We start from the raw sequence: 27,677 nt of genomic DNA, 5'->3' as shown, positions 1-27,677 counted from the left end.
TGGAGTCGAAGCCGCGCCCCCGGCCGCGGTCGAAATGCCCGGCTCCCCGACCATGGCGGCCCGCACCAAAACCATCCCCTCTCATCTTGGTGGAGTAGCTAGGTTGAGATTGTTTGAGTGGAGGAAAAGTGGGAGGAGAGGCAGCTACTTGAGCAAACAAACGAGAATCACCATGGATTTTTCCTTCCCACCACCCGAACGACTGATGAACCCTAGATCTGACCGGAGGAGGCGCGTCCCAGAAATGGGATAAGCACTCGCCAAGATCTAAAATGGGGGAAGTGGGAGCGGCTGTGCTATTTGTACCTGCCTCACTCCCGCAAACCCTAGCATCGCCCGATCCATGGAGGTCGGATCTCTCGCCCCCCCACGTGTCGACCATCGGTCCCATGGCGGGCTGGTCCACGTCCCAGGATTCCCGGTCCAGCGGTCGGGGCAGGGGAAAACCGGTGAGCCGCCCCTGTGCGCCTGTCCGTCCCGTGTACCGCAGCCGATGTGGCAACTCCCACGCGCCCGCGTCCATCAGCTCCACGCGGAGGTGCGCTGGGTCCGGCCACCGCCGCAGTCGCCGGAATTCTGTCATGGATCCTAGCAAAGTGGCATGGGAAGGAGAGAATACCCCCGATCTCGATCGATTCACCCTCGCGCAGGAAGCGTGCGTCCACCGTGCACTCGTGCTCGTCGAGCAGCACGATCCTTAGGGCCTCGCGACGAAGCCAGACCACGCCGTCGTCCAGCGAGATCCGCCGCGCGTTCACCAGGTCCACGGCGTACGTCACTCGCCAACGGGCGTCCATAACAATCTACCCTAGTTAAGATAGTATGTGGCTAACTCTGCAGTCTGAACTGAAGCAGAGAGACCCAACATCACTCAAATTGCCCATCTAAACATTTGTGTATGTCATAGATCGTAGCTAACTCCCGATCTATCTTGTCCTTCGATGTATGAGCTAGCTAGTTGCTAGCAAATCAATTAAATGCATGCAGTAGAAAGCCTTAATTAAGAGATCAAGCATCATCTTACTAGTACATACACTTCTTTCAATCTAAAATACATGTCATCTTTTTTACTATGTACAGCATCAAACAAAATACTTTACCGGCCACTTAATTATAATATGTTAGTCAAAGATGCAATTCATGATGAAAGCAGTATTTGGGGTGAATGTGTTTAATATGAAATGTTGAACATCTAACATGACCAAATGTAGAGAAAATAGACCGCCACAAAGCATAGCTACATGGCTACATGTACTTTGGACCACACAAGTTATGTCGGTGGATAACTGGCAGTTACATATGCAAATTAGACGGATATTCACAGATATGCCGAGAAAATGGCATAGCTATGAACCCATATAAATAAAGGAAGAATTGACAAGGTCACCACCCGAGGTGAGTCGTGCCGGATGTCACTTGGCAGGACCGCCTCTGCTCCATAAACCATGAAGAAAGGTGTGTATCCCGTAGATCTGTTAGGCGTAGTGTTGATGCTCCATAACACGGAGGGTAACTCCTCCACCCAACAACCCGGAGTCCGTTGTAAAGGGACCAAGAGCCGGGGCTTGATGCCTTTCAGGATCTCTTGATTAGCTCTCTCGGCTTGACCATTGGATTGAGGATGAGCAACAGCCGAAACATCAAGCCGGATATGTTCTCTTTGACAGAACTCTTCCATGGCACCCTTAGAAAGATTAGTGCCATTATCAGTTATGATGCTATGTGGAAAACCAAAACGAAAGATCACCTTTTTCATGAACTGAACCACCGTGGCTGCATCACATTTACTGACCGGCTCTGCCTCAACCCACTTGATAAACTTATCCACTGCTACTAGTAGATGTGTCTTTTTGTCCTTAGACCTTTTGAAAGGTCCAACCATGTCAAGCCCCCAGACTGCAAACGGCCAAGTAATTGGGATCATCCGCAACTCTTGAGCCGACACATGAGCTCGTCGTGAGAACTTTTGACACCCATCACATTTACTGACTAGATCTTCCGCATCAGCGTGAGCCGTCAACCAATAGAAACCATGACGAAAAGCCTTGGCCACGAGGGATTTTGACCCGGCATGGTGGCCACAATCTCCTTCATGAATCTCACGGAGTATTTCTTGGCCTTCTGCAGGTGACACACAGCGTTGAAACGCGCCGGTGACGCTGAGGTGATGTAATTCGCCGTTAACAATCGTCATGGATTTGGAGCGCCTAACGATTTGTCTCGCCAATGTCTCATCCTCTGGTAATTCACCCCGGGTCATATAAGCCAGATAAGGCACCGTCCAATCCGGGATAACATGAAGAGCCGCCACCAGCTGTGCCTCCGGGTCTGGCACTACTAAGTCTTCCTCGGTAGGTACCTTGACAGAAGGGTTATGTAACACATCAAGAAAGGTGTTGGGAGGCACCGGCTTACATTGGGATCCCAACGGGCTTAAAGCATCAGCCGCCTCGTTCTTCCTTCGATCAATGTGCTCCACTTGATAACCCGTGAAGTGACCAGCCACATCATCTACTTCATGATGATAAGCTGCCATGAGAGGGTCTTTGGAGTCCCATTTGCCTGACACTTGTTGAGCCACCAAATCTGAGTCGCCCAAGCATCATACCCGGCTTAAGTTCATCTACTTAGCCATCCGGAGACCATGAAGTAATGCCTCATATTCAGCTGCATTGTTAGTACATGGAAACATAAGCCGGAGTACATAACAAAATTTGTCACCTCGAGGGGAAGTTAACACCACTCCAGCCCCCGAGCCTTCTAGCTGCCTGGACCCGTCAAAATGAATAGTCCAGTATGTGTTATCTGGCTTCTCCTCAGGTGCCTGCAGCTCTGTCCAATCATCGATGAAGTCCACCAAGGCCTGATACTTAATAGCCGTCTGGGGCATGTATTTCAAGCTATGAGGCCCAAGCTCAATATCCCACTTGGTGACTCGTCCTGTGGCCTCCCTGTTCTGAATAATGTCTCCCAAAGGGGAAGAACTTACCATAGTTATAGGATGGCTTTGAAAATACTGCTTCAACTTCCGGTTTGCCATGAACACGCCATAAACAAGCTTCTACCAATGAGGGTACCTTTGCTTGGATTCAATGAGCACCTCACTGATGTAGTAAACTGGCTGTTGAACCGGATGCTCCTTATCGGCTTCCTTACGCTCCACCACGATGGAACGCTGACGGCTTGGGAATTGGCAGCCACATATAACAGCAAAAGCTCTTTGTCAATTGGAGCCGCAAGAACCGGCAGCTCGGACAATTGTCTCTTTAAGTCTTCAAAAGCAGCATCAGCGGCCTCACTCCAAACAAAAGTGTCAGTTTTCTTCATCATCTGATACAATGGGAGGGCTTTCTCACCGAGCCGACTTATGAATCGACTTAAAGCGGCAACGCGACACGCCAGTCGCTGAACATCATTGATGCACGCCGGTTTAGCCAGAGAGGTAATCGCTTTAATCTTCTCCGGGTTAGCTTTGATGCCTCTGTTGGACACCAGAAAGCCCAAAAGCTTGCCTGCAGGAACACCAAACACACATTTGGCCGGGTTAAGCATCATCTTGTAGACTCAGAGATTATCAAAGGTCTCCTTTAAGTCGGATATCAAGGTTTCCTTTTCTCTGGAATTCACCACAATGTCATCCACATAAGCATGGACATTACACCCAATTTGGTCGTGCAAACAGTTCTGCACACACCGCTGATAAGTCGCCTGGGCACTCTTGAGCCCAAATGGCATAGATACATAGCAGAAGGCTCCAAACGGAGTGATGAAGGCCGTCTTCTCCTGGTCCTTAACTGCCATCTTAATCTGATGATAACCGGAGTAAGCATCCAAAAAGCTCAAACGCTCACAACCCGCCGTAGCATCAATGATTTGATCAATACGGGGAAGAGCAAAAGGGTCAGTCGGACAAGCCTTGTTTAAGTCCGTGTAGTCCACACACATCCTCCAGGTGCCGTTCTTCTTGAGGACAAGCACCGGGTTAGCCAACCACTCCGGGTGAAAAACTTCAATGATAAACCCGGCCGCTAAGAGCCGGGCGACTTCTTCCCCAATAGTTTTCCGTCGTTCTTCATTAAAACGGCGAAGAAACTGCCTGATCGGCTTATACTTTGGATCAATATTGAGAGTGTGCTCAGCGAGTTCCCTCAGTACACCTGGCATGTCAGAAGGTTTCCATGCGAAGATGTCCCGGTTCTCACGGATGAACTCGATGAGCGCGCTTTCCTATTTGGGATCCAAGTTGCTGCTGATGCTGAACTGCTTAGAAGAATCACCCGGGGTAAAATCAACAAGCTTCGTCTCAGCTGCCGATTTAAACTTTAATGCTAGGTCGTGCTCTGTAGTTGGCTTCTTCAGGGATGTCATATCCGCCGGGTCAACATTATCTTGATAAAATTTGAGCTCCTCTGCTGCGCAGGCCGACTCAGCATAAGTCGCTTCACCTTCTTCACACTCCAATGCTACCTTACGACTGCCATATACAGTGATGGTGCCCTTGTAACCTGGCATCTTGAGCTGTAAATAAACGTAACATGGCCGGGCCATAAACTTAGCATAAGCCAGCCATCCAAACAGAGCGTGGTATGGGCTCCTGATCTTGACCACTTCAAAGGTCAACTTCTCAGCTCGGGAGTCATGTTCGTCTCCAAAAGCCACCTCCAGCTCAATTCTGCCAACTGGGTAAGCCGATTTACCAGGGACAACTCCATGGAAAATAGTGTTGGATGTTCTCAGATTTTTATCAGTCAACCCCATGCGCTGAAAGGTCTCGTAGTAGAGGATGTTGATGCTGCTACCCCCATCCATGAGCACCTTGGTGAACTTATACCCACCAACCTGAGGCGCCACTACCAAAGCCAACTGACCCAGGTTATCGACCCGCGGAGGATGGTCCTCCCTGCTCCATATGACGGGCTGCTCCAACCACCTTAAATAACGAGGTATTGCCGGCTCAATGGAATTCACAGCTCTCTTATGAATCTTCTGGTCATGTTTGCACAAGCTAGTGGTAAACACGTGATACTGTCCGCCACTCAACTGCTTCGGATGGCTTTGATAACCTGACTGTTGCTGCTGCTGTCCGCCCTGACTAGACTGCTGCTGATTGTTACCACCTGGATGCCCCTGAAAACCGGAATTTGAGCCGCTGCCCGGGCCATGGAAACCGCCGGCTCCTGAGCCACCACCGGATCCTTGACCGCCGTCGAAGGTGTTGGAATTTTTAAACGCCTTCATGATGGCGCAATCCTTCCATAGATGTGTGGCAGGCCGCTCTCTGGTGCCGTGTCTCGGGCAGGGCTCATTTAGTAGCTGCTCTAGAGATGGGCCTGACCCGCCGGATCGAGGCGGTTTACCCTTACGTCTCGGATTGTTACTCGTACGTTGGCATTGGCCACAAACTCCGGGTTACCGTCCGCCTTACGTTTGTTGCCGCCTTGATTCCCCGGGTTATGCTGCTGACCTTTCCATTACCGTTCCTTTTTCCCTTCCCTGCCTTCTCATCATCAGACGCGGGATCCTTGGTACTATCAGAATCGGCATATTTGACTAAAGCCGCCATCAGCGTACCCATATCCGTGAGGTCACGTTTAAGGCGCCCTAGTTTCATCCTCAGCAGCTCAAAACGGCAATTTTTCACCAGCATAAGGACCGCAGAGCCGGCATCCATATTATTGGGGGAATGAATTATCTCCTTGACCCGGCGTACCCAATGGGTGGTGGATTCGCCTTCCTCTTGCTTGCAGTCCGTCAAGTCCACAATCGACATGGATTGCTTACAGGTGTCCTTGAAGTTCTGGATGAACCGGTCCTTTAACTCGCCCCATGAACTAATGGAATTGGGTGGTAAGCCTTTTAGCCAAGACCGGGCCGTTCCATCCAACATCATTGTGAAATACTTAGCCATTGCTGCGTCACTGACCTCTAGCAGCTCCATGGCCTTCTCATAACTCTCGATCCACGCTCCGGGCTATAAATCGGCCGTGTAATTTGGAACCTTTCGAGGTCCCTTAAAGTCCTTGGGCAGACGTACATCACGCAGAGCCGGCACCAGGCAAGGGACTCCGCTGGTTCTAGTGGCTACTCCCGCCTCAACAGACGTCATTGGATACTCCGGGTGATCATTCTCCTGACGTACTTGGTCCTGCGCCGGATTATAGCCCCCGGGCTGGTTACGTCGTTGGGCATTGCTTGACAAAGCTTCCGACTCCATGCGTCTGCTGTAACTCGGGCTCCGGTTCTGGCGAGGTGGTGCTACCCAGGGCGGGGGAGTTGAGTGAATCCTGTCCTGGCTGTAAGAATAGGTCCCCTGCTGAGGCAAGGCTGTCTGGAGGAGCTCCCTGACCCTCCGGGTCTCCACCACCGTCGGGTCATCTCCTTCCATAGGAAGAGCCGCTAAATGCGCTGAAGCTGCGATCAAGTTCTCCATGGGGTTGGAAAAGTGACCCGGTGGAATCGGCACATGACGCGGCGGTGGCATGCTCATGTGAGGCGGCACCATATCCCTAGGCTGAGCCGGTCCTCCTGTTCCGGCTGTCATAAGCCGATCGGCCTCTGGCGGGTTACTAGGGCCGGCTCCGGGTGTAGCAAAGAGAAACCGGGGATCATAATTCAGAGGTAGACGGGACTGTGTTTTCTGATGTCTCCTCCTCATTACCTCATTGGATGCGTTTAAGCTCATCGTGAGCTGGTAATCTTCTGACTGCAAACGTTGTGCCTGGGTGTTGAGAGTCGCCCGCTCTGCAGCTAGTCTAGTATCCTCAGCTGCTAAAGCCTCCTTGGCCTGAGCTATCTCCTCACGCACTTGCGCTACCGCTGCGTCATGCTCATCTTTATCTGTAGGAATAACCGTGGCGGTTAACAGGGCCGTAAGCTTGTCCATGAGGTCCATCAACACCTGAGCCGGTGGGCGCACGGGGCCGCCTGCCCGGGCTGCTCCTGATCCGGACGTGATCGTGGCAGCTGCTGTAGAGTTTGAGCCGGGCCGAGTCCTAGCCATGAAGTTCCCGGCCCATCTTGGCGGCTCATCGGGGTCCGGAATACTGATGCCATCGGAACAGCCCCCGAGCGCGCCGTCTTGTACCTGATATAATGAATCTGTTGAGCCGGCGGACGAGTCACCGTCTGAGGGGACGGCCGTCTCACCCCCATCTTCAGATCCAGAAAGTTCCTCTCCGTGGACGCAGCCCACGAAGGCACGACTCATGATTGGCTGCGTCCGGGTCTTCCTCGCACGCTGAGCCGTCTCGACGAGGTCGGTGAAGTTGTCCGGCTCAGAGCCCGACTCATCGATCCGGCCGATGAAGACGTGGATTCCGCCGAAGGGGACCCGGTACCCGTACTCAATTAAGCCGACGTCGGGGCCCCAGCCTTCGTCGTCGATGTAGATCTTGCCGCGATGACTCTTGGTCATCCGGCCCACTATGTACCCCTTGAGCCCTTCGAAGTTTCCCTTCAAGAACTCAAATCCACCGTGCGCTGGCCCCATGGTGGGCACCAACTGTCGTGGAATAGTCACGTCAGATGTCCTCGTGAAAGGACTTAGTTGTGGAGCCATCGCAACTAGGAAGCTTGAAGGGGTTAAATCGGGACAAGAGACACGAGAGGGTTTATACTAGTTCGGCCCCTTACGGTGAAGGTAAGGCCTATGTCTAGTTGGGTTGATATTGATGTTTCGATGACCAGGGAGTGAGATACGCTATGCCCGGCTCTTGATGGGTTGTTTCTTGCCCTAAGTCGCCCGCAGGTCGTCCCCTTATATACACGGGTTGACACCTGTGGCTTACAGAGTCCCGGCCGGCTTATAAACAGAGTCTGGCTCGGTGACCAGTTAAATCTACCTTATGTTACAAGTCTTGCCATCACGGTGGTTTACTACAATGGGTTTAAGCCGCCCGTGTGCCATAAGCTCTTTATTGAACCGCCATCTTCATGCTTGGTCTTGGGCTTCCTCTGATGAGTACTCTTTGCGTAACCCGGCCCCTCCTGGGCGGCTTACACAAATAGTCATATCCCCAACAAGAGATATTAGTATGAGGTAACCCAAAAGTTGTTTGGAGTCCCGGACGAGATCTCGGACGTCACGAGGTGTTCCGGAATGGTCCGGAGGTGAAGATTTGTATATAGGAAGCTTCGGCCATCGGGAAAGTTTCAGGGGTCACCGGTATTCTACCGGGACCACCGGAAGGGTCCCGGGGATCCATCGGGTGGGGCCACCTATCCGGAGGGCCCCATGGGCTGAAGTGGGGAAGGGAACCAGCCCCTGGTGGGCTGGTGCGCCCTCCTTGGGCCTCCCCCTGCGCCTAGGGTTGGAAACCCTAGGGGTGCGGGCGCCCCACTTGTCTTGGGGGGAAAGTCCCCCCCTTGCCCCCCCTTGAGATTCAATCTCTAGGGGGCCGGCGCCCCCCAGGGCCCCTATATAAAGAGGGGGGAGGGCTGCGCACCCCTGCTCCTAGCGCCTCCCTCTCCCTCCGTAACACCTCTCCCTCCCGCTGAGCTTGGTGAAGCCCTGCCGATATCGCTGCTACTTCCACCACCACGCCGTTGTGCTGCTGGATCTCCATCAACCTCTCCCTCACCCTTGCTGGATCAAGAAGGAGGAGACGTCTTCCCAACCGTACGTGTGTTGAACGCGGAGGTGCCGTCTGTTCGGCGCTAGGATCATCGGTGATTTGGATCACGACGAGTACGACTCCATCAACCCCGTTCTCTTAAACACTTCCGCTCGCGATCTACAAGGGTATGTAGATGCACTCCTCTCTCTCGTTGCTAGATGACTCCATAGATTGATCTTGGTGTTGCGTAGAAATTTTTTATTTTCTGCTACGTTCACCAACAAGGTTTACCTTAATACTTCTTTTGTAGTTGCGGATGCTTGCAATAGGGGTTAATCATAAGTGGGATGCTGGTCCAAGTAAGGGCAGTACCCAAGCACCGGTCCACCCGCATATCAAATTATCAAAGTACAGACCGCGAATCATATGAGCGTGATGAAAACTAGCTTGACGATAATTCCCATGTGTCCTCGGGAGCTCCTTTCTCATTATAAGAAATTGTCCGGGCTTGTCCTTTGCTACAAAAAGGATTGAGCCACCTTGCTGCACTTTATTTACTTTATTTACTTGTTACTCGTTACAATTTATCTTATCACAAAACTATCTATTACCTACAATTTCAGTGCTTGCAGAGAAAACCTTACTGAAAACCGCTTATCATTTCCTTCTACTCCTCGTTGGGTTTGACACTCTTACTTATCGAATGGACTATGATAGATCCCCTACACTTGTGGGTCATCACCATGCAACGGATTATGAAAGCTCAACAAAAGAAACTAGTGGGTGTGCATCCAACTTGCTTGCTCACGAAGACCTAGGGCATTTTGAGGAAGCCTATCGTAGGAATATACAAGCCAAGTTCTATAATGAAAAATTCCCAGTAGTATATGAAAGTGACAACATAAAAGACTTTCTATATGAAGAACATGGTGCTACTTTGAAGCACAAGTGTGGAAAAAAAGATAGTAACATTGCCCCCTTTTTTATTTTATTTTTTTGGGCCTTTCCTTTTTTATTTGGCCTTTCTTTTTTTTGTTTGGCCTTTTTTATTTGGCCTTTCTTTGGGGGGGGGGGGACAATGCTCTAATAATGATGATCATCACACTTCTATTTATTTACAACTCATGAATTACAACCCAAAACTATAACAAGATATGACTCTATATGAATGCCTCCGGCGGTGTACAGGTATGGGCAATGAATCAAGAGTGACATGTATGAAAAATTATACATGGTGGCTTTGCCACAAAATACGATGTCAACTACATGATCATGCAAGGCAATATGACAATGATGATGCGTGTCATGATGATAAACGGAACGGTGGAAAGTTGCATGGCAATATATCTCGGAATGGCTATGGAAATGCCATAATAGGTAGGTATGGTGGCTGATTTGAGGAAGATATAAGGAGGTTTATGTGTGATAGAGCGTGTCGTATCACGGGGTTTGGATGCACTGGCGAAGTTTGCACCAACTCTCAAGGTGAGAAAGGGCAATGCACGTACCGAAGAGGCTAGCAATGGTGTAAAGGTGAGAGTGCATATAATACATGGACTCAACATTAGTCAAAAAGAACTCATATACTTGTTGCAAAAATCTACAAGTCATCAAAAACCAAGCACTATGCGCATGCTCCTAGGGGGATAGATTGGTAGGAAAAGACCATCGCTCGTCCCCGACCGCCACTCATAAGGATGCACAATCTAAGAACACCTCATGTTTCAAAATTGTTACACAACTTTCACCATACGTGCATGCTACAGGACTTGCTAACTTCAACACAAGCATTCTTTAAATTCATAATCACCCAACTAGCATGACTCTAATATCACTACCTCCATATCTCAAAACAATTATCAAGTATCAAATTGATCATAGCATCCAATTCACTTCCTATGATAGTTTTTATTATACCCAACTTGGATGCTCATCATTCTAGGACAAATTTTATAACCATAGCAAATACCATGCTGTTCTAAAAGACTCTCAAAATAATATAAGTGAATCATGAGAGACTAACAATTTATACAAAATTAAGCCACCGCCGTGTTCTAAAAGATTTAAGTGTAGCACTAGAGCAAAAACTATCTAGCTCAAAAGATATAAGTAAAGCACATAGAGTATTCTAATAAATTCCAATCAAGTGGGTTTCTCCCAAAAGGTTTGTTCGGGAAGGATGATTGTGGTAAACTAAAAATCAAAGACTAATATCATACAAGATGCTCCAAGCAAAACATATATCATGTGGCGAATAAAAATATAGCTCCAAGTAAAGTTACCGATAGACGAAGACGAAAGAGGAGATGCCTTCCCGGGGCATCCCCAAGATTAGGCTTTTGGCTATTCTTGAATATCTTGGGGTGCCTTGGACATCCCCAATATTAGGCTCTTGCCACTCCTTATTCCATAGTCCATCAAATCTTTACTCAAAACTTGAAAACTTCACAACACAAAACTCAGCAAGAAATCTCGTAATCTCCGTTAGTGCAAGAAAGAAAAACCACCACATAAGGTACTGTAATGAACTCATTCTTTATTTATATTGGTGTTAAAAGTACTGTATTCCAACTTATCTATGGTCCATACCCTTACATACTAGCCATAGATGCATCAAAATAAGCAAACAACACACGAAAAACAGAATCTGTCAAAAACAGAACAGTGTGTAGCAATCTGTAACTTTCGAATACTTCTGGAACTCCAAAAAATCTAAACTAAATTGGCGAACGTGGGGAATTTGTCTATTAATCATCTGAAAAAATAATCAACTAAAAATAACTTTCCAGTAAAATATGACAGCAAATCTCGTGAGCGCTAAAGTTTCTGTTTTTTTACAGCAAGATCATATAAACTTCACCCAAGTCTTCCCAATGGTTCAACTTGGCACAAACACTAATTAAAACATAAAACCACATCTAAAAAGAAGCTAGATGAAATATTTATTACTAAACAGAAGCAAAAATAAAAAAACACAAATAAAATTGGGTTGCCTCCCAACTAGCGCTATCGTTTAACGCCCCTAGCTAGGCATAAAAGCGAGGATAGATCTAAGTAATGCCAGCTTTGGCATTCGGGAAGGAAAGAGATGATTTCCTTTCTATGGCATTCATTCTTCTATTTAGGGAAAGCACATTGCCATTAATGGATGAAGTAAGATTAAGCATGAAACGTCAATTTGCATCTAAGCTAGCCTTCATCTCTTTGATAATTTCATTTTGATAAAAGCATAAGAGAGTGGTGGATTCAACATTATCATTCATAGGGTGCCCAAATATAGTTTCCATTTTTCATAGGTATCTATAGCATCCCCTTTAAGAAAACCTTCTTCAGAAATAGAATCTAGAACTTGCTTGAAAGAAGCGGGTAAGCTAACATAGAAACTTTTTAGGTAAACTTCAATTTGATATTGTGGCACATAGCTAGCCCGAATCCTTAATAACCTATCCCAAGCATCTTTTAAAGACTCATCAAGTAAATAGCGAAAAATTCCTGAGTCATCTTCATCAAAATATAAGCTCTCATTGGTGACCCCGGTGGGTCTTTCCATAGCATCATTATTTATGAGCTTAGAGAGGATAGAGGGGTTATCCAAGGTACTAGAACCCTGGAAAGGACCCTTATTTCTTTTTAATTCGGTCATGGCAACGAGAAGGCAAATGGAAAAGAGAGGAGAGATTGGGAAAGAGAGGGCGAATAAAACGGCAAGGGTGAAGTGGGGGAGAGGAAAACGAGAGGCAAATGGCAAATAATGTAAATGCGAGGGAGATGAGTTTGTGATGGGTACTGTGTATGTCTTGACTTGAGCGAAGACCTCCCCGGCAACGCCGCCAAAAATCCTTCTTGCTACATCTTGAGCTTGTTTTGGTTTTCCTTGAAGAGGAAAGGGTGATGCAGCAATAGTAGCGTAAGCATTTCCCTCAGTTTTTTAGAACCAAGGTATCAATCTAGTAGGAGGCTCCTCAAAAGTCCCACGCACCTACACAAACAAACAAGAACTCACAACCAACGCAATAAAGGGGGTGTCAATCCTTTCACGCCCACTTGTGAAAGTGAGATCTGATAGAGATAGTATGATAAGATAAATATATTTTTGGTATTTTATGATACAAATTGGAAAAGTAAAGATGCAAATAAAAGTAGATTGAAAGCTTATATGATAAGAGATAGACCTGGGGGCCATAGGTTTCATTAGTGGCTTCTCTCAAGATAGTATAAGTATTACGGTGGGTGAACAAATTACTGTCGAGCAATCTATTTATATATATAAAGTATTTGACGGGTTAACCAAAAATTAAAGAAATAGGCTAGAAAATCCCACAAAAATTAGAAATATCTAACCATTAATTCAATATATCAAAAAACAACAACCGTTAGATCCACTGTAAAGGAAATTAAATTACCCACCATGCCATCTCTAAATTACCTACCATCGCCATTACAAACATTAAAGAAATAGGCTAGAAAATCCCACAAAAATTAGAAATATCTAACCATTAATTCAGTATATCAAAAAACAACAACCGTTAGATCCACTGTAAAGGAAATTAAATTACCCACCATGCCATCTCTAAATTACCCACCATCGCCATTACAAACAAATATTTCCTCAGATATCTATTGTATTATCTTCTGGCCAACGACTCCCTCATCAAAAGGAAAAAAACTTTTGCCAACGATGGATCTTCTTAACCCTAAATCTCATGCATGTACGTTTCTTCTCTCCTAGAGATTTATGCTTCTTCTCTCCATGCCCGTACATCTCTCTTCCATGAGACTTACGTGCAGCCGTCGCCAAAATACATCTCATCCAACTCATCAGCGGAAGTTCAATAGGTAGTACATCTCTCTTCCGCGAGACTTGGTGCACAACCGTCGGACAAAATCTAACTCATTAGCAGCAGTTCACGCCAGATCCCAAATCCAACTCATCGGCATCGGCAATCGGCAATGGTTAATGGTAGATCGGCGTCGGAAATCGTCATTGGTTAACGGCGGATCGGTATCGGCAATCGGCAATGGTTAACGGCGGATCGGCATCGGCATCGGAAGTGGTTAATGGTAGATCGGCATCGACAGTGGTTAATGACAGATCATGTCAAATCGGTGGATGGCATCCAGCGCTGGATGCACACATGCAGCGTGATGCAAGATGTAAGACGTATTCATGTAAACATCCCTAAGCAAGAAACTGGTATGTATGCAAGATCAAAGATTTGATGCACGGACATAATCCACAGTTAGAAACTGGCACGTCCATATCTTTGTTTGATCCATTTTTTTATTTGCCGGAGCACATCACATATGTATTCTTGATTTATATCTTCGATTCATGCATCTTTCTTTATGAGTTAATTGTTTCCATGGCACAGAGACCTAATAAGAAAACAGGTGTGTTTTGATCGTGGGTACAGTGTACACTGATTTTCAACTATATAGAGGCTTTGTTATTGGTTACGTGGAGCAAGCTGCATGGCGATTCATGTGGGAAAGATAACTTTGATAATCATACGGTGAATAATATATTATTTATTTTCAATCAGCGATGGCCTATCAAGACTGGCCGCGGGGCTGTGTTCAACATCGACCTTGCCGTGATGCCCGACACATCAGCGCCTCCTGCGTACCGCCGGGCATGGACATCTCCTCAACAGGTAGTACAGTTCTGAGTTTTCCCCTTGATTGAGCAGACAAAGTGAAGTATGGTTGGGGTGCAGCTATAATTGTACAAATCCTTTTGATGTGTTTTTTTTTGCAGGTCAAACGGATTATAATAGCATTATGCTTCTTAGGTACACGAGAGATTCATAATCATATACCCATTGGTCAGTGTCAAGCCATCAAAGCTATCTGAGTCACCAAAAGAAGGTATTCAGAATGTCCAACTTATCTTGATGTTATTTAATTTGATAAGTTGTCCCACACACTTTTTACTACCATTTTATACGCTACATTGGTGGGCACATCTATTAGGGTGGTCACTGTACCATGATGAATCTTCATTCTTGACAGCAATAAGAGGAATAAGTATTAAATATTGAATAACACATATGTATAAACATGATGTAACATCATATAACTATCTATGTGAAATTGAGAATGGAAAAAATTACAGGTGTCAACCGGTTCATATGTATGGGCAACCAAACAGGCCATGCATGACACAAATTATCTTTCTACAGATTTTTGTTGTCAAGACGTCTATTTTAATTAAACTCCTCAGCTTTGTCCCATTGCATTCTGTGATCATGTTCTTCATTTTTTTTAAACATGGGCATCATTTAGGAAATAGCAATGTAATTATCATCATGCAAATATAGCTCCCACGCATAGTCCCTTCCAATACAACATCACCTAGCAGCACTTCTCTACAGTACCTAGCTAAACCATTCACACCCTAATTCATACTTCTATGCGCTTTTTGGACTTGCTAAAAATGGCAGGTGACGTTCTTCATCATAAGCACAAGGACCAAGAGACACAAGAATCTATATGAAAAGAGCGGAGAAGTATTACGGAGGCGACCAATGAATTGATCTAGCCGGTTTCTCTTGTATCGTCCTTTCCAGAATCTTGAAGTTCCTACCATGGCCATGGTGTCCATGGAACACGTGTTGTTGAGTTAGGATTAGGAGGCGGCATTCACGCGTGATATTGTAGTCTGACGTGATTGCTGGCCGAGACTAGGAATCCATCTTATATTTGGTTTTAGGTGAGATACGACGGTGGAGAGCGGTTAGTGGGCTTTCTGTGTTCAAGTTCATCACCAGTGAATCTTTCTCATTCTTAGGGTATATATATTTTTTCTTGAAACAGAGTCGGACTGTTCACTTCCTAGAATTACCTGCACTGTTCCGCAGTAATTTGTCAATTATTTGCGCAAAGTTAATCACTTCTTGAATTCATATTGTATCATCATTCAATCAGAGGACTACATATTGATCGGTCTCATGGAGTATGGGACTGTCATATGTGTATGAAACACACATTCTAGACCAATCATTTCACTTGCTATTATTTTTGTGGATTTTTCTATAATTTAAGTTACTGATAGTGATAGTACCATCTTACGTACTTTACCACTTGCCGACTCATGACCTCACCACACCGGTTGTAGTAGGTAATTTACTTGGTGTATCATCCACAAGAAAACTCACTATTAACAAATGCTTGTATGATGGTTCTTACTGATGTCTGTTGCAAGAGAAGCGCTATTTGGTTGGAAAGGTTGTTCCAGATTTATTTTTTTGCATTCTACCTCTATTGATTTTGTTTAAACTCATACGGTTCTTTAGCGTTGTTGCCAATTCTCAAAACCAAAACTTAATATCATCTTTCATCTTCCTGGTGTGAGTTACTTCTGGATAACGATTTTTGGAGGATATGGCAGTGTAAGTCGTCAAACATGTTACAACTAACTTTTCTTGATATTTTCTGAAAGAATTTTTTCTTTTGACATATGGTCCCTATTTAAAAGTTACAGCTTTGAATACATCTAAGGTAATTGAAAACTTTGATTTTTTTTTTGAAACATTATGGAGTTCTTCTCTGTCCCATTACCAATATACAATGAGCTTTTGGCCAGCTTCACACAATTATATCTAAGTTCTCTATATTTCATCTTTCTAATTTTAAACATTTTGAACCATACTTATTGCAGAAACAAGTATAACATATTCCAGTTTATAGGTACTACTATTTTTAGCTTCCATTTAGGCATGATCTCCACCTATTTTTATCAATATGATTATTGTCTTACAAGTCAAACGGTTCATCTTCTATTTTTGTTCTGTCTTATGGTAGTGCACTTATTGTCCTAAAAGTCAAACATCTATTGGCTTGTGAAAATTACCCCTTAATTCTTATAAAGACCAAATTAATGTGTTTTTCGGTACTGAGACCTGTTCACATTTTCTAGAAAAATAGTGGGTTGTTCGCTTGGTTGTGATCTTGTCAAAAGAATGGGTTGCTCGGCGATTCTTTTATTCCCATCTTAAAGCTCAACAATTTTTAGACTCTTTTGTTTCTACATATACAGAGTTCGTTGGTCAATTAAGATTCACCGACTACTTCTTAAATGACATATCCCATGTTAACAAGATGCATTGAAAATAACTAAAATTTGCGGATCTTTATATTGTATACTACCTCTCAAATTTTTAAAAGTGTTACATGAGTGATATAGGAATCTTTCCCATATAATAGTGGTAATGCTTTAATGTTGACAGTGTTTTGTTTTTGGGAATTATATTATGAATATCTTGTGGACATCAACATGAGAATTAAAATGCACTCTTCTGTTATTAGCATATTATCCACTATATACTTCTACAAGCATATACAACATATAAAAAATTTGTTCGTTGGCTGCATGCATTCCGTATGTCCCACATTGTAGGTATGGCTCAACAAGAGATTATTCTTAGGTCAAGGATTCGACAATTTACACACCATCAAATATATTAAATTATTATTTACATGGTTTACATAAGGTGTCCTTTTAGAATTAAATCATAATTTTTCTCTATCTCTCTCCATCATGGTTTTAGAAACCAGACCCACAACACAATGGGTGAGTCTAGCGGTCCGGTTTTCACAAGTCCAACAACGTAACAGTTCAGTTTTTTTTTTGTACCAACTGGTCCGGATTTATAAACAATGCTCTCCACCCATCTCATTGCTTCATGAAATAAAGTGCTATCAAATAAACTAGAACATCGTTCAGACACTGGAATTCAGGAAAATGAATAAGTAGTTATTCCGAGGGGATGATAAGTTTTTCGTGCTTGTCATAAATTAGACAATGTAATAAAAGGAATTGAATTATATATAAAAAACTATGAACTCTACAAATGATGATATTTCAATAATAATTTCCCAAATGACTGAAAGCTTAAATTTCCTGTATTGTTCATGTTGTATCAACATGCTATAAATATTAAATATCTAGGGCCATGGAGGTATGGTGCAACCTGGCCCTTGCCAGCGAGAGGGATCTTACTCCATTTTTAAGTGCGTTTGTGACTTCGGCTTGCTCCAGTGTTTGTAGTTATCTCTAGGTGGTCTACGGACATGGACGTATTTTTTGTTACTTCTCTGTGATTTGTACTACCATGGCATGATGAATAGATCGGAAATTTCCCCGCAAAATAAACATTTAATTTTTGAATTTGCCAATAAACCAGAAAATATGTAGCCGTGTATTCTTGACATAGTGGCTTTTACAGGGTCGTTTGCACCAAAACTTGATGACAAAGGAGGGTCGTTTGCCCCAAAACTTGATGAGAAAGGAGGGTCGTTTCCAACAAAACTTGATGAGAAAGGGGTCAAAAGATGTTGCCCGCGCGTAGAGCGGGCCACTGTTCTAGTTGATAGAAAAGCGAATAATTATGAGATTATCTAGGCATGATCATGTATATAGGCATCATGTCCATGACAAGTAGACCGACTCCTGCCTGCATCTACTACTATTACTCCACACATCGACCGCTATGCATCATGCATCTAGAGTATTAAGTTCAGAAAGAACAGAGTAATGCATTAAGAAAGATGACATGATGTAGAGGGATAAACTCATGCAATATGATATAAACCCCATCTTTTTATCCTCGATGGCAACAATACAATACGTGCCTTGCTGTCACTGGGAAAGGACACCGCAAGATTGAACCCAAAGCTAAGCACTTCTCCCATTGCAAGAAAGATCAATCTAGTAGGCCAAACCAAACTGATAATTCGAAGAGACATGCAAAGATAACTTAATCACACATAAAAGAATTCAGATGAGATTCAAATATTTCTCATAGATAAACTGGATCATAAACCCACAATTCATCGGATCTCGACAAACACACCGCAAAAAGAGTTACATCGAATAGATCTCCAAGAAGATCGAGGAGAACATGGTATTGAGGTTCGAAGAGAGAGAAGAAGCCATCTAGCTAATAACTATGGACCCGAAGGTCTGTGGTAAACTACTCACAACTCATTGGAGAGGCTATGGTGTTGATGTAGAAGCCCTCCATGGTCGATTCCCCCTCCGGTGGAGCACCGACGAAGGCTCCAAGATGGGATCTAGCGGATACAGAAGGTTACGGTGGTGGAAATAGTTTTTCGTGGTCGCCTATGATGTTTTTGGGGTACATGGGTATATATAGGAAGAAGAAGTAGGTAGGTGGACGCCCGAGGGGCCCACGAGACAGGGGGCGCGCCTAGTAGGGGGGCGCCCTCCACCCTCGTGGCCGCCTCGATTGCTTTTTGACTTGCACTCCAAGTCCTCTGGATCACGTTCGTTCCAAAAATCACGCTCCCGAAGGTTTCATTCCGTTTGGACCCCGTTTGATATTCCTTTTCTTTGAAACACTGAAATAGGCAAAAAAACAGCAATATGGGCTGGGCCTTGGTTAGTTGGTTAGTCCCAAAATGATATAAATGTGTAAAGTAAAGACCATAAACATACAAAACGGGTAATATAATAGCATGGAACAATAAAAAATTATAGATACGTTGGAGACGTATCATCGACCACTGGGAGCAGAAACTTGTTCTTGACTGTCGGACATCAGAAATCCACGCAAAAGCGCCAGCTGCCATCTTTTTTCTTGACCAACAGCACCGGCGCTGCGTACGGGCTCAGGCTGTGTGCTATCACCCCGGACTGCAGCATCTCTTGAACCTGCTTCTCGATCTCGTCTTTTTGAGTTGGTGAATAGCGGTACGGCCTCGTGTTAATTGGAGCAGTGCCCGGCTCCAGGTTGATAGCATGATCATACTGCCTCTTGGGTGGGAGGGTTTTGGGTTCAGAGAACACATCCTCATATTCAGATAAGAGTTTCTGAATATTAGCCGGAACTGGTTCAGGTTCAGGTTTGTCCACTGTTTCCACGGTAACTAAAGCTGCAGTCCAAATATCATTAGCCACTTCCATTCTGTGCAGTTCATAAGCATCGAGCTGTGAGATTGGAGGTAAGTCCGTGGTGCGCATTCCTTGTATGTGTACGCGCTTGCCCTGAGTTTCAAAATCGATGGTCTTGTGTTACTAGTGACAGTTCATGGGGCTGTGAGCTGATAACCAATCGATGCCCAGCACTCCATCATATGCATCCAGTGGAAGGACTCGCAGATCCGTGTGAAATGTATGTCTAGGCACTTCCCACGCTAACCCATGCACAATTTGAGTGCACCGGAGTCGTTGCCCATTGGCCACTCGAACTGAAACTGGGGGCAGTTGCTCTATCTGAACTGTCAGGCGAGAGAGAAAAGCTTCGCTGATGAAACTGTGCGTGCTCCCAGAATCAACCAAGAGCAACATGATTTGGCCGCCAACTTGAGCCCGGAGACGAATTGTGGATGGCACTACTAGGGAAAAGCCTATACACAGAATCTTATCGGCAGCGCGGTTCAAAATGGGGTGCTGCTGCTAACTAGTTGTAGCGCGTCTTTTGTAAACTCGCTGCTGATAAGGATTTAGCAGTAGCACGCTCGGCCAGAAACGCGCTGCTACAAATATCGACCGGCGGTGTCCACCTAACTCTAAGTAGCAGTAGCGCGGTCGCAAGAACAGCGCTACTGCTAAGTTTGTAGTAGTAGCGCACTTTCTTCGAGATCGCTGCTAGTAAGTTTCAAATTGCCACAATTTTTTGTCCCAATTAGCAGTAGCGCCGTACCGCGGTTCTTAGCAGCAGCGCGTTTTCTCTCCCGCGCTACTACTAACCCGCACCAACCCAACACTTTCCCCACCCGTCCCTCCCCTCCCCCTCCTCTTTTCCCTTCCCCCTACCTCCCCCTCTCTTCCCTTCCCCCTACCTCCACCACATTCTCCCACTTCTCACTCTTCTTCTTCGCCTCAATACTTCTCCCCCATTACTCTCTCTCTTCTATCCACCTTTCTCTCTCTTCATTACTCCTATATAACTACACACCACCTCCATTAATGCATCTCCTTTCTCTTTTTCCTTCCCCCTCCACTAGTTGAAGTTGTCTCCTCCCAAATTAGGTAGCTAGGTAGATGTAGGATTTAGTTAAGTGACCTATTTGCCCCCTAACTAGATCTATCTTTGTCAAGAAGAGCTTTGTGCACTTTTGATCTCCCTACAACATCATCTCCACCGTGTGCTCGATCTCGATCGAGATAGAGGTGATGAAAATTTCATGCTTTTGCAAAATGGAAATATGTTTATGTGTGTGTGATATGTTTGTAGAAATTGTGTGTGTGGCATGAGTTGACGCCGCCAAATTGTGCTTTTGAGTTGCCTCTGTTTTGCCGAAATGTCGATTTATTTCCGTTTCGGCGAATTCTGGGCAAACTCTAGATCCATATATGTCCTATTTTTAGGGAAGGTCATGCCAATTTTTTTTATGACTTTGATGCATGCATGCATTTTTATAATCAATTTTTTTATTATTACCGTGCAGAGTTGACGATGGTCAGTGGAACGATGGTGGACAGGTGGTTGCGGTCGGCGGTGCAGGACATGAAAGAAAATAACCGGACAGAGGTTTTATGTCCGTGTCGAAAATGCAAAGGAATAGTTTGGCTCGACCCCCATGATGATGGTCGTGTCGAAGCGCACCTGCTCATGACTGGTTTCATGGATGGCTATACTCGGTGGATAATTGAAGATGAGGATGACGATGTTGAGGATGCCGACGGGGCAGGCAATGATGACACGGGGCAAGACGAAGAGATGATCGATAATGGCGGCGGGGAAGAGGCCAGACATGGCGGCGGAGAAGGGGCCAGACATGGCGGAGGAGAAGGGGCCGGACATGGCGGCGGAGAGAACAACATGGACTCCACGCAGCAGAGTTCGTCGGTACTAAGTTCAATTGTGCGGGACCCTCATGTTCAAGCATTGCTTTGCAAGGAGACGAGTACTGAGAGAGCTGCTTCTAGAGAGGAGGCTAAGCTAGAGCAACTGGTGGTAGACTCGAACACTCCATTGTATGATGGTTGCAATCCTGAGGTGACCCGGTTGAGTTTCACGCTCCAACTCCTGAAGACGAAGGCTAAAAACAAATGGACCGACACTAGCCTCGATGAGCATCTCAAGTACCTAAAGGATGTTCTTCCCGCGGGTAATCTATGTCCTACTAGTGTTGATGAGGCCAAGAAGATCGTGTGCCCTCTTGATCTGCCACACGTTAGATACCATGCATGCATCAACGATTGCATAATTTATCGAAAGGAGCACGCGGAAAAAACAAGTTGTCCGGTGTGCAAAGCTTCTCGATACAAGAAGGTCGGGAAGAAATGTCCCCAGAAAGTTGTATGGTACTTACCGATCACTCCGCGTCTCCAGAGGTATTTTGTAGATCCCAAGGAAGTAAAGCTAATGCGCTGGCACGCGGAGAGGAAGAAGCCCGACGATGGAGATGATCCGAAGTTGAGACACGTGAAGGATGGAAGCCAGTGGAGAGCATTGAACAGCTTCTATCGGTATTTTGAATGTGATGCAAGGAACATCGTGCTCGGCGCGTTTACCGATGGCATGAATCCGTTTGGCAACCAGAACACCAACCATAGTACATGGCCCGTGTTTGTATGGATGTACAACCTCCCCCCCTGGTTGTGCATGAAATCGAAGTACATTCACATGAGCATGCTTATTCAAGGGCCGAAACAACCAGGAAATAATATTAATTTGTATCTGGGGCTACTTCAAGAGGAGTTAGACAGGTTATGGAAAACACCGGCCAAGACATGGGACGCCAGCAAAGGTGAGTATTTCAACATGAGAGCCGCGCTGATCACGACAGTGCAGGACTATCTCGGTTACGAATATGTGGCAGGCAAGGTGTGCCATGGATATTGCGGATGCACGCGGTGCATGGATGATACAACGTCTCAGCAGCTAACGTCAAGGAAAGATGGCGGGTCTGGGAAAATCATGTACATGGGGCATCGAAGATGGCTTGAACCGGACGACCCGTGGAGAAACCGTGGAGATCTATTCAATGGTCACGCTGAGCATCGAGGACCTCCACATAAGCGGAACGGTGCCGAAATCGATGAGCTGTTGAAAAACTGGAAGGAGTGCCCCGCACCGGGAAAGACGATGAGAAAGGCGCCGGAGCCGCTGCTGAAGGTATGGAAGACAAGGTCTGTATTCTAGGACTTGGAGTACTGGCACAAACTCGATACACCTCATTGCCTTGATCAAATGCATATCTGTAAGAATGTCCTTGAGAGCTTGCTCGCAACACTGATGAACATGCCAGATAAGACCAAGGATGGGCTGAAGGCAAGAAAAGACTTGCAAGATTTTAAAATCAGGGAAGATCTGGACATGCCGCCCCGTAAAATGTCAGACGAGACAGAGACGAAGACAGAGGCACGGGAGAAGAAGGGAAAGAAAATAAAGAAAGAGGATTATTGCCCCCTTCTTGCTTCACCTTAAGTCAGGCTGAGATCAATCAATTCTTTAAGTGCCTTACCGGAGTGAAAGTTAGTTCCGGTTACTGTGGCAAGATAAGCAGATATCTAGACACGGACAAGAAAAGGTTCAGCGGGATGAAGTCTCATGACTGTCATGTGATGATGACGCAGATACTACCTGTTGCCCTTAGAGGGATAATGGACAAGCACGTCCGTGACACGCTTATTGGTCTCTGCAACTTTTTCGACATCATCTCTCGAAAGTCGATCAGTGTGAAGCAGCTCCAAAGGCTACAGGAAGAGATCGTTGTGATACTGAATGAGCTTGAGATATACTTCCCGCCCGCGTTCTTTGACGTGATGGTGCATCTGTGTGTCCATATTGTGGATGACATAATAGACCTGGGGCCGTCATTCCTGCACAACATGATGCCGTTTGAGAGGATGAATGAGATCATCAAAGGATTCGTTCGTAACATGTCCCGTCCGGATGGAAGCATCGTCCAGGGCTATTTGGCACAAGAGTGCATCTATTTCTGTGAGAATTTTCTATATGGCGCAGACTAGCCGCCTGGTGTTAGTGTTGGTTTGCTCGTTAACAAGCACGATGGGAGGCTCGAAGGAGATGGTCACTGCAACGGTCGCAGGGAACTGCACGTGGCATACTCAGATCGACGCAGCGACTTTGACAGAGCAAACTTGGTAGTGCTACAACACCTAGACGAGGTAGATCCTTTTGTGGCACTGCACAAAGAAATTATCGTAAAGAAGTATCGTGACCGGGGGGTATGCAGGACGGACGCCGAAGTTACTAGAGAGCACAACTCCACTTTCCTGCATTGGTTCAAAGAGCATATTATTGCTAATCGCCCGGAGGAGGGCTCTAAGGACGGATTGCTAATATACGCCTTAGCACATGGCCCCTCGCCCAACCTCGTAACCTATCAGGCATATGATATCAACGGATACACGTTCTACACGGAGGCAAAAGATATGGACAGTGATGATCAGAACTCAGGGGTGACGATGGAATGCATGACCGGCAGCGACAACGGCACAATTGAACGATTTTATGGAAGGGTCGAGGAGATCTGGGAGCTTGACTACTCTGGACTGCACAACACAACGATGTTCCGTGTCAGATGGGCTAAGAATGTCGAAAGAGAAAGCCGGATATTCACTACCATGACTATACCCGACGCCAAGAGCGCTACCGTGAACGCTATCGCAAAAAATGAGCCATGGGTACACGCTAACACTACTAGGGAAAAGCCTATACACAGAATCTTACCTGCAGCGCGCTTCAAAATACCACGCTACTGCTACTTAGCAGCAACGCGTGTCTGCCAAATGCGCTACTGACTTGGAAGTAGCAGTAGCGCATTTGTGGCCTACAGCGCTACTGCTATAGTTGCCATGACCTTGGCCCCCGCTAGCTGTAGCAGTAGCGCACTATACTGTAGAGCGCTACTGCTACTTACGTTAGCTGTAGTGCTTTTTGTCAAACGCGCTACAACTATCCCTACCTTATCCCCACGGGAGGACCGGCCCTTCTCACTCACACTCTCACTCTCGCCCGCGTCAACCGTCGTCGTCCGTCGCCGCCGCCGCCGCCGCCTTCGTTCGTCCGCCGCCGAGGTACTCCCCTCCTTCCGTCCCTCCTCCATCCTCCTCGCACATCCTCCCCTCCTCCTGCATCCGCCCCTCCCTCCTCCGCCGCCGCCCTCCTCCCTCCGCCTGCGGCCACCCCGCCTCCCTCCTCCGCCGGCAGCCCTCCTCCCACCGCCCTCGACCTCGCCGCCCCTAGCTACCTCTCCGTCGCCCCCCACCCCCTGCCACTAGTTAGTACTAGATTTAGTAGTAGTAGATGTTAATTTAGGGTTAGCTAGTACTAGATGTTAATTTAGTAGTAGTAGATGTTAATTTAGCTTAGTTAGTACTAGATTTTTAGTAGTAGTAGTGGTAGTTGAACTACTTTAGTTGTAGTTGAACTAGTTTAGTAAGTAAATTAATAAACTAGTTGAACTAGTTGAATTAACAGAACTAATCTATTTTTAGTAAGATAATTAATATAACTAGTTGAACTACTTTATTTTTAGAAAGAACTAGTTTTTTTCTATTTATAGTAAGTTTATATTTAGTAAGAACTAGTTGAATTAATAAAACTAGTTGAACATGTTTTGTTGCTAGTGATAACTTATATGGTTTCAGGTGACCTCCGTCGTCCCCGTCACCGACCCCCTCTGACATCCCCGCCGTCATCCCAGTCACCGACGTACCCCCTCCGACATCAAGGTGAGACCAGCCAAATATCCTTGTATATTTTGTGTTGTTGCTCAAATAGGATATGTGGTTGCCCAAGTGGCCGTTCATGTTCAGTTTACATCTCCGAGTGGCCTATGTTTTGTCGGAGTGTTGATTAATTTCCGTTCCGGCAAATTTCAGGCGCTCGATATGTCCTTTTTTAGCAAAGGTCATGCCTCGTGAATTCTGACATGACTTGTGCTAGAATATGTACAAGTTTAATCTTTGAATTATGATTGTAGGAAATGTCGTACTCGGACGACGACGGTCTCCCGGGGGAGTGTAGCTGGTGCCACGACGATCGAGGTATGTGCGACAGGTTCGTTCGGCTGGACGACGATCGCCGCTTCAGCATTAAGCTCGAGGAGACCTGCGATGTTCATACGGTACGCAACGACGACAATAGTTTTTTTCTCCATTAAGCATGACTTCAACTATTTCAACGTCTAATTTTCATATTTTACAATTCGACTAGCTTATCCCATGCCATGCAAGACGCTATGTCTTGGAGAGGATGGGTTTTGAAGACCATGAAAATTTTGAAACAAAGAAAATACACCTAAGGACCCATCATGATATGGATTTTGAAGTAAATCTGTACAATGCTCAGAGCATAACCCATTTTGGTTGCCAAAATTGGGAAGCACTTTGCAAAATGTATGGTTTTGATGAGGGTATGATTATCACCATGGATCTTGGTGATCCTGACAGCGAGGAAGACAATATGGACATTTGGGTCCTTGTTGATACGCTGCCGATTGTACCGCTATGTGAGTTTCTCAAACATAGTTATTAACTAATTTATATTCTTTATTTCAAAATAGTTGATAGCTTATTTCCATTGACAGCTTATTTTGATTCTTCAAAGACTGTGCGGAAGATGGTAGATAAAACCCACTACACCGAAGGCACCCAATTAACATATAAGGAGAAAAATCATCTGATCGCATTTTGTACTCTTCTTGAGAATTACAATGCCTATTATCGAACTCCTCCAAACTATGGTGAATACGTGCCACTAGTGCATGTGGTGAACAACGATAACTTCTCTGGAGATACCCTGGTAAGATATTTTACTATTACGACATTCGTGCATTTTTTGCATACTTCTAAAACTAGTACATCATTGCTAACTACAAAGTTATTATTATGTTTTTCAATAGAAACTCCCGATGGATTGTGTGCCTCATCTGATGTCTCTGCATGGTCGCCTCTCAGTTCTGAACATACTACCAGGTAAATCTAGGGAGCTCACCTGTGCATATCGGATTTCTAAAACCCGTGAACACATGATCATCAGAGAATGGAAGAAATGTATGGACATTCGTAAGGAGGTTCTTGGAAGTAACATTCAGCGAAAGGCAAGAATGGGAGATAGGCTAATCTCCATTCTCCATAATGGAGAGTCAGGGGCTATCTTGTTTTTTGTTATTTTACCTTATAAAATGTAGTAGGTCTTAATCGAATGTAATAGGTCCTATGAGGTACAATATGTTTATTAGTGGTAATGTGTTAGAGTTGATAATGATGATCTTGAGGAGGTGTTATGTGATGTCAATGATGAAAATGATGATATTGAGGAGGTGTTATATGACAATGATGTATTATGATGCTAAGTTGTTAATGATATGATGATGATGATGATATTATTATATCATTGGGTGAAAGAACCGCGGATTAGTTTCAAGTGGATGGACATCCACTTGAAACTAGTCCACGGTTCTTTCACCCCATGATGTAATAACTCATTATGATGTAAAAACAATCTCTAAATTCCTGTTGTATGAAAACTTGTGTAAAGGTATATGAATACAACATGAAATAGAAAAGAAATAAAATACTAAATAGTAGTAGTAGCGCGGGTTAGGAGAAGCGCTACTACTAATTAACAGTAGCGATGTTCTAAAGAACCGCTGCTACTAAGTCAATTTAGCAGTAGCGTGGGTCAAGCCGCGCTATTGCTAAGCATTAGCTGTAGCGCCTTATCAGTAGAGCTTCTGCCCGCGCTACTGATAGGCCCAAAACCCGCGCTGCTGCTAGGCTTTTCCCTAGTAGTGTAAGCACGTGACACAATGCTTCTTCATAACTGACCCGCGCAATCCCAGCCGTGTTGTCGTGAGGAGAGGCAAAAGGAACATCATTGGAATGGATGGAGTCGCCAACGAGGAAGACTATGATCAGTATGGCAACCCAATGAGGGAAGATGACGATGATGATGAAGTATACGTCAAAAGAAGAATCAATACTACATTACCTAAGAAAAATCGTACTCCATGGAAAAGGCAAAGTCACAATGAGGGGCTCAATTATTCTTCGACGAACAAGAAGGGAAAGAAGCTGACTCAAAAACGAAAACGTCAGCACTGAGGAAACGTGTGTTATGGGTCCAATGATGTGTAATATATATATGTTCCTATTTTGTATACACACTTAGCAATTAT

General features: G+C 45.3%; 1 long non-coding RNA gene across 2 annotated transcripts; it reads left to right on the top strand.

Annotated features, from left to right (window-relative positions):
* The first annotated feature begins 13,265 nt into the window (after window positions 1–13,265).
* On the top strand, window positions 13,266–14,390 carry LOC119321934. Of its 2 annotated transcripts, none has more exons than XR_005155291.1 (4): window positions 13,266–13,391; window positions 13,460–13,709; window positions 14,099–14,209; window positions 14,314–14,390. It is a non-coding gene; the product is annotated as an uncharacterized LOC119321934 (long non-coding RNA). The 2 variants fall into 2 exon arrangements; XR_005155290.1 differs by having other exon boundaries at window positions 13,457–13,709.
* Window positions 14,391–27,677: the final 13,287 nt, after the last annotated feature.

The sequence above is a fragment of the Triticum dicoccoides genome, chromosome 6B (genome assembly GCF_002162155.2).
Source record: "Triticum dicoccoides isolate Atlit2015 ecotype Zavitan chromosome 6B, WEW_v2.0, whole genome shotgun sequence".
Classification (NCBI taxonomy): Eukaryota; Viridiplantae; Streptophyta; class Magnoliopsida; order Poales; family Poaceae; genus Triticum; species Triticum dicoccoides.
Note: the sequence above shows the minus strand (reverse complement) of the source record. Positions and strands in the feature narration are given on the sequence as shown.